This window comes from Myotis daubentonii, chromosome 4, assembly GCF_963259705.1.
Source record: "Myotis daubentonii chromosome 4, mMyoDau2.1, whole genome shotgun sequence".
Classification (NCBI taxonomy): domain Eukaryota; kingdom Metazoa; phylum Chordata; class Mammalia; order Chiroptera; family Vespertilionidae; genus Myotis; species Myotis daubentonii.
Genome location: NC_081843.1, coordinates 83,915,232 through 83,923,297, shown reverse-complemented (window position 1 = coordinate 83,923,297; position 8,066 = coordinate 83,915,232). Strand labels below are relative to the sequence as shown.

The window sequence follows — 8,066 nt, the reverse complement described above, 5'->3', positions numbered from 1 at the left end:
ACATATACACAATATGTAGTTATCAACCGGCCCCAAATAATTACACAGTGTCAAGAAGAAAAACCATGCAAATATTGGCCACTTGGATTCTTTTCTGTATGACCTTGAGAGGAGAGAATGTTGACAACATCTCGTTGTAAAAATACCTTTTGGTTTCTGGTGCCACCAGCAGTTAGGTTCTGTGGGCACAGTGTAGATTTGGATCCACTGGCATCACTAACTATGCTGCAAAGGTGCTCTTTGCACCTCATGAGCTTGGGGCATCCAAGGCTGCTGGTTTCTCCACCGTAGGGATTTTAGTTCAACTCTGATCTCCCCAAACAACGCCCGCCTGGAGGAACCTGGCTCTCTTATGTTATTTTAGTTTTTATTCTGACCTTGAAATTATTTTGAAAAGTTATATTTAAATATCCACTATCCAATGCACATCAGCTACCAGGAATCACTGGGAAGGTTTTTTTTTGAGAAATCTGAGATCTGACATTCATAACTGAGTTTTGATTTCACACATTCCCTTTCATTTCACAGAAAAACCTGTCAAATTTGCTCTCATAAATTGTTTGAATGCAGCTGCCTAACAGCTTTCTTTTTTCTTTCTTTCTTTGGGGAAGAGATACTTAGTTGCAAAGTTGAAAAACTTCATTTTAATCTTGCAATCACTTTTTAAGAAGTACTTTAAATTTGAATATATTTTCCCTATTATATTTCTCTTTCTGGCTATGATTTGTGTATATATATATGCACACACACACACACACATATATATATATATATATATATATATATATATATATATATATATATATATATATATATGAAACAAAATTTTGAAGGGTAATTAAAATTACCCTTCTGACAGACAACTGGCAAGATTAACACATTATGTAACTTCTTTAAGTTTTATAATATTTACAGCAAAAACATGAATGTTTAATATGCTGATTTAACCTTTTGTATGACTTTGCCTGAGAGATTAGGATGTTAGTGGATAATGACTTTCATTGTAACATTGAGAGAGATGAGACATTTTTACAACAGTCTAAGATTAAACTCTTCCAATAGAGCCTTTTTAATCTTGTTTCTCAATGTTTTGCTTTTATAGTTAGTTTCAAGTTTAATCCTGTATAATTTGACAAGGAAAAGAAAGGACTTATGTGAAAATTCACATTTGCAACCAGACTATTTTTCAGCTATTTGACACAGACCTTTGATGATATATTAAGGCACAGTTGCCCAAATGAAGAAATAAACAGGTTTATAGTCATGCTACAGCTGTGGAATTACACTGGCTCCCCCCTTCCCCCCCCCCCCACCAGAGAGAGAGGGAGAAAGAGAGAGAGAGAGAGAGAGAGAGAGAGAGAGAGAGAGAGAGAGAGAGTAATCTGGAGGCTAAAAGGTTGTCCTTAAAACTAGGGTAAATGTCTTTGGGTGGGTATGGAACTACATTTATTCTGTTGTATAAAAGTTCTTTATATTAATGGAATGTACCATGAAAAGAGGTGGCCTATAACAGACAAGGAAGTAATAGTCTTAATATGGACATTAAAACTTCTTACCAATCAGTAAGGCAGAGATGAATGCTCCATTAAAAAATGATGGATTGATGGATGTCAATAGTTAAAGATACATAGTTAATAAATATAAACATAAATATTTAATTTTATTAGTAATCAACAAATAAAAATGAAAACAAAGATGTCACTATACCTGTTAGATCTGAAGAGATCGAACAGATTGATAATATACGATTTATAGTGAAAGCAGGGGGAAGCCAAACATTTATGATACAAGCAGGGTGTGACGAGGCTTCCTTGAGGGTAATGTAATGTACACATAAGAACATATTTCAGGACCTAACCAGTTTGGCTCAGTGAATGGAGCATCGGCCTGCAAACTGAGAGGTCCTGGATTCGATTCTGGTCAATGGCCCATGCCTGGTTTGCAGGCTCAATCCCCAGTGGGGAGCATGCAGGAGGTAGCCAACCAATGAGTCTCTCTCTCAACATTGATGTTTCTATCTCTCTTTCCCTCCCACTCCCTCTCTGAAATCGATAGAAATCAATTTTTAAAAAATCTTTCAAATAAATAATAGGGCAAGTCCAAGAATGGTAATGGTGGCTTTAGAAACAAATAAAAGTTCTCTTAAGACATTAGTTAAAGGTATCATAGAACACTGATACAATTCAATTTGTAGCCACTAAGAAGAGTTAATTATCTTTTGCTGGGAACTGGTTTTCCACAAGTCCCTTACTTTTCTGCATGCACTGAAAGCAGAGGCACTGATTGTCTTTGCTCCAGGCTGTTTTTAAGCAGGGTCTTGTAACAGCCTGGGAAGATAGAGATGTCTTCCCCCAGAGCAAATAACAGCTCTGCTTACTGCCTGGAATAAAAGATTCAGCTTCTTAAAGCTCAGGGTTACTCTCTTGTAATACATCCCATGGTGTGTGCAGGTATTCTAGCCCACTTTGCAGTGCCCTGTGGGAGTTGGGGAATGGGTATAAGAAAATGCTGACACTCTATTTCCATTTCTGTGATTAATACTCCTTTATCTCTGACCCAGGAGTCTTCTTTCTTCTGTCAGTATTCATGAAACTGTGCCATGGTGACTTGTTAGTTTGTAGTGTAAAATGTCAGATTCTTTACAGTTCTTGACTTACCCTTTGCTAATTAAAATTTTCCTTATTTTTATCAATGCTTTTTAAAAATTTAAAGTAATATACAATGAGGGGTCTAAAGATGAAAAAGTAAAAATTCTTACCAAGAACTCTTTCTAGAAATATATACTATCCTGTAACTTGTTTTGTCATGGGTGCATGAAGAAAGCATTTCTTTAAAGGTGAAAATCACTTACAGTAACTTTAACCTCTTTCTAAGCCTAACTTATCAAAAGATTAAACTTTTATCAGCTACTGAGAAAGATATTAAAATAGTTAGTCTTTTAAATGGCTGTCTATAAGTCTATTGTATGGAGATTTGTAATTTAACCACAATCCCATTGCTAGTTCCAGTTCTGGACTAATTATGTTACCATAATTCCTGTACAGATACCATGGTGGGTTAATAGGCCATACCTATAAACTAAAGTACAAAGCATTCTCAGACCTGTGCTGAAGTGTTTTGACCACAGTAATCAGTTGGGAGCCATAGGCTCATTTCCTCATATTAGGTCAAAAATGTTTTTGAAGACCAAGACAAAAACATAACAAAACAAAAAGCTATTAAATGGTATGTGTTATGTGTTCCTGGTTAATTCTGGGTTGTGAGCTTAGTATTAGCCTTTATTTTCTCTTTATAATCTTCCATATATTCTGTTTTTTTTCTGCACTGAGCATGTATTACTTTTGTAATCAGAAGGGCAATAAAACTACTAAAATTAAGAGACGAGAGAGAAACAGGGTTAGGGTGAAAAATGAGACATGGACACAAGACAGCAAGAGATATGAATGAGCAGTTATCTGTCAAAGACATTTAAATTAAGTAACAGTTTTTAACTAGAATTGTTTTTAATCAACCTCAGCAGTTATTGACTTTAGAGGAAATGTTTCCCAATAAAGCAGATGTAGGTCTTTGTGAGAAGCAGAGATTGATTTATTATTTTATTTATTCTCCATGCTTATGTTATCTTTTCCTACATTTATTAATCCTATTTCCAAGCAACTACTCTATGCCTAGTCCTGCTTTAAATGCTGTATCAAATTTTACAAAGGAATTTCTCTCAGTTTGTGGTTAACTGAGAACTTTATTTTTCGTGTGTGTGTGTGTGTGTGTGTGTGTGTGTGTGTGTGTGTGTGTTTGCCCTTTTGATCATTTTCTTTCTCATTAGTCCATTTTCTAAAGTGTGTGGGTGTGTGAAAGGATGCAGACATAAAATTAAGAGTCATCAATTTAGTCATGTACTGATCCAATGAGCATTGTCAGAGAAATTCCAGTGAGTCCCCTGACAGGTGAGCTGCTCATCTGGGGAAAGAATGTGTATGTGTGCATGAGATGATTTATTGATTGACAGAGAGCTGGCAGTTTAAATGGCCATTTCCCCTTAGCTAGCAGCTTACATGGCAGCACTAAAGCCTGTGATGACAGGACTAAACAGGCACTTTCTTGGTTAGCAGTCATCAGATTTAGACCCTCACACTTAGCCTCTGTAGGAAAGACCTAGTTCCTATTAATATTCCTTTTTTTAAAAAAAAATCTATCCTCCCATCAATAAAAATGATTGCCCTGATGTTCAGGGTTCCCATCTTACACCTGCCCTTCCTTTGGTTGAGTCCTTTGTGCGAATACTGTTAACGATTCTGACTTCCTTCATAGCATTTTTGACCTAGTACCCTTGGAAAGAACATATCGTTTCAGTTCAGGGAAATCCCTGGGAGGTCAGGAAGCATTTTCATTTATTTAAGGGGAGACTTTCAGATCATGCTGGGGAAGGTAGTTAATTCGCACGTTTGTGGTAAGACTTTAAATGCTAACATTAAGCTTTACAGAGTAGTTGATGCCATTTGGTCATATATTGGTCTCCTAAAAGCCTCTGGCTGACTTAAAAATAAATCATTGCAGACAGACCATTAAATTTTATGAGCTATGAATGTGCTTAATAGTCCAGGATAACAAAATGCTCCAAATTTCTCCATGAGCCATTGCTTCTACCTGAGCCCTTGCACACATTTCAAATACCTCCAACCATATCAAAGGTGATTATTTTGATAAAGTGGTAGTGGGGTGGGGCCTTTGTAAAACACTGGATTGTATTTGACCTCTTGGCTTATTACTGAGAGAGTTCGTTAATGCTAATGAAAGTTTTTGTTGTTGTTTTGGTTAGAGCCTAATTAAAACCACTTCTGACTGCGTAAAGGCTATGGCCTATGAAAATGATGATTAAAAGGTTTGATTTCTGCTCATAACATTTTTTAAAATTAATTGGGAAGAATTTAATGAGCATCAAATGCACTTTACTCTGGTAACTGCAATACTGAACGGTGACGTTTTAAATAATTTTTCAGAAAAGGTTAGTGATTTTCTTCTTTTTGGGAAACATGGAGATGCAGCTATGAGCATCAGTACGTCCAGTCTAGGTTACTATAGTTCAGTTAATGCTGATCTCTAAACAGGTGTTCACATTTCATGTGTACAATAAGGCAAACTGAAGTTCTGTATCACTGAATTTTAGCAAAAAAAAAAAATTAAAGGAATGTTAAATATTTGAAGTGCAAACTCATAAACTCTACATTGGGATCACTTTTCTGCTTGAAGTGTATCTGACTTAAGAATACAGGCAACTTTTTTTCCTGATTGCTTGGAAAAATATTTTTGCAGTAAGTCTTGTGCCTTCTTTACTATGATTAGTTGTTTTTAAGAAAGATGATCAGCTCTGTGGTTAGTTTTCCACAGTTGATAAAAAGATCTATCAAAAATATCACAATTAATTTAAAGAAAATGTTGGTTATCAAAGGCTGCAGAAACAGGGAAGAAATAGCACTTCTTATTTTGTAAAAGCACAAACACTTAAAGCTAATCACATTGCAGGTGAATCTAATACAGTATTAGGAAATTCCATAAAAAAGAACAAAAGATCCATGTTTACTTCCATTGCTCCAATAGTCAAGCGTTAGACCTGTGTGAGAGTTGCACTGGAGCAGTTTGCTGGTCCGATTTAAGAGTTCAAAGTCCTTTTTGTGTATTTGGCCCAATGATATCCATATCCCAGATAAATTCAGTTCAAAAAACAAAAATTAGGGCAATGACTTTGTAAAACAAAGCACAAGGATATGCTACTAGAAGTTGCTGTCCTTCTGTGGCTAATGCAGAAATAAAAATTTTGGAAGCAGGAAAATGACACCATCCAATAATTCCAGGAGTGAGAATGGTTCTTACCATTCATTGCAGAGAAAAGATCACCACAAAGCTGGAAAGTAGGATCATGGGAGGAAAATAGTATCCAAGGACACTTGCCACACACCAAATGAAACACCTGTCATACTCATTAAGTTCAATAAAGAAAACATTCCTAGCCGCCCAATTCCACGGACCCCATACACAAAGCCAAACTGGATTTTGCCAGCCAGTAGCCATGTAGCTCCAAAGGCCAGGAAAAATCCGTGGGTCCTGCCAGAGCAGTCTCATTCTTGATGCTGCCATCTGCCACTTTTAATGATGTGACACTGTTAGTGTCTTTTGCCAGATGTGGTGAAAATCCATACCTAATTCTAATTCTTTTAGTAAAGGCGGCTCATCCTCAAAGTTGTTTCCATAGATTGGCCGATGAGTCATTGGAGTAAATGTCTGAGTTGGTGGATAACCTGCCTGGTGTGGGGCTTTTGTGGCTGCATCATGACTGGAGGGACAGGCAGGCTTGCTGCAGTAGTCATAGCCAGATTACTGTGTGCTAAAGGTCCTCTTCTTCCTCCATAATCATAGTACTGCTGCCATTGGTTATTGATGCTGTAACATTATGTTTAAATTATCAAAGCTTAACATTGCAAATGATCAAATGTGGAGGTGGGGACAGTAGCTCCAGCAGCTGCCGAACTTAGCTTAAGACCCTGAACGGGCACTGTTGTTGTGTTACAGGCCAAAGAATTCCAGAGCATTTTTTAAAAGGCAACGTCAATGCAATTCTAGTTTTTTTGTACACAGAACAATGACTTACCTCCTAATTTTTTTTATAGCACTATACACAAAGTGACCTAGGTTCTTCTTTCATAAAGTCTGTGAAAAAAATGGAAAGGACTTATCATGGTGGTTAGTAACTGAGATTGTGTTCTGGTTCCACTTTTTAAGTGGTTTGACACTGATTTAGTTACCTAGATCCTTTCAGACTTTGTCTCTAAAAGAAGAGTAACTCTGGGATCATTAATGATCTCAAATAAGGCAATGCCATAAAAGTAAACATATAAGTAACTGTACATATACGACTATGTACTGCTATTGCTATTTTTGCAGATATTTGCATAGCACCTGCTAATCCTATCTAATAAAAGAGAAACATGGTAATTGGCGTACGACCGCTACCCTTCCCATTGGCTAATCAGGGCAATATGCAAATTAACTGCCAGCCAAGATGGCGGCCAGCAGCCAGGCAGCTTGAAACTAACATGAGGCTTGCTTGCTTCTGTGACGGAGGACTCCAACGTTCCCCGCCTGCTGCTGCAGGCCTCTGAGCTGCACCTCTAAGCAACTATGTAACAAATATAGAAACTAAACAAAACCCCAGAAACCTGCTTTAGTCTGCGGGCTTCAGCCAGCAGGATCGCAACATTGTAAGCAAAGGCCAGAAACCTACTTTCAGCAGCAGAGGCCTAAGAGCTGGAGCCAAGCCTCAAAGCTAAAGCTGGCCCAGAATAAAAGAAGAAAAAGAAAAAAAGGAGCAGTTGGGAGCTTCAGTCACCCCCAGCCTGAAAACAGCCCTCAGCCCCTCACCCAGACTGGCCAGGTACCCCAGTGGGGACCCCCACCCTGAAGGGTGTGTGACCAGCTGCAAACAGCCATCATCCCCTCACCCAGGCTGGCCAGGCACCCCAGTGGGGACCCCCACCCTGAAGGATGTGTGACCAGCTGCAAACAGCCATCATCCCCTCATCCAGGCTGGCCAGGCACCCCAGTGGGGACCCCCACCCTGATCCAGGACACCCTTCAGGGCAAACCAGCCGGCACCCACCCATGCACCAGGCCTCTATTCTATATAGTAAAAGGGTAATATGCCTCCCAGCACCGGGATCAGCGGAGCCGCGAGGCCTCCCGGCACCGGGATCAGCATGACAGGGGGCAGCGCCCAAACCCCCTGATCGCCCTGTGGCTCTGTGTGTGACAGGGGGCGGGGCCACAACCTGCCTATCCACCCTGCTCTGTTCGTGACAGGGGAAGGCGCCCCAACCCCCTGATCAGCCCTGCTCTGTGCCTGATAGTGGGGAGCTCCCCAACCCCCTGATCGCCCTGCGGCTCTGTGTGTGACAGGGTGTGGCATCCCAACCCCCTGATTGGCCCTGCTCTGTGCGTGACAGGGGGTGGCGCCGCAACCTCCCCATCGACCCTGCCTTGAGTGTGACAGGGGACGGTGCTCCAACCCCCAATCG

The 8,066-nt window shown here is 39.6% G+C and overlaps 1 pseudogene; it reads right to left on the bottom strand.

Annotated features, from left to right (window-relative positions):
* Window positions 1-5,573: 5,573 nt before the first annotated feature.
* LOC132232441 (protein YIPF5-like) lies at window positions 5,574-6,332 on the bottom strand (annotated as a pseudogene).
* Window positions 6,333-8,066: the final 1,734 nt, after the last annotated feature.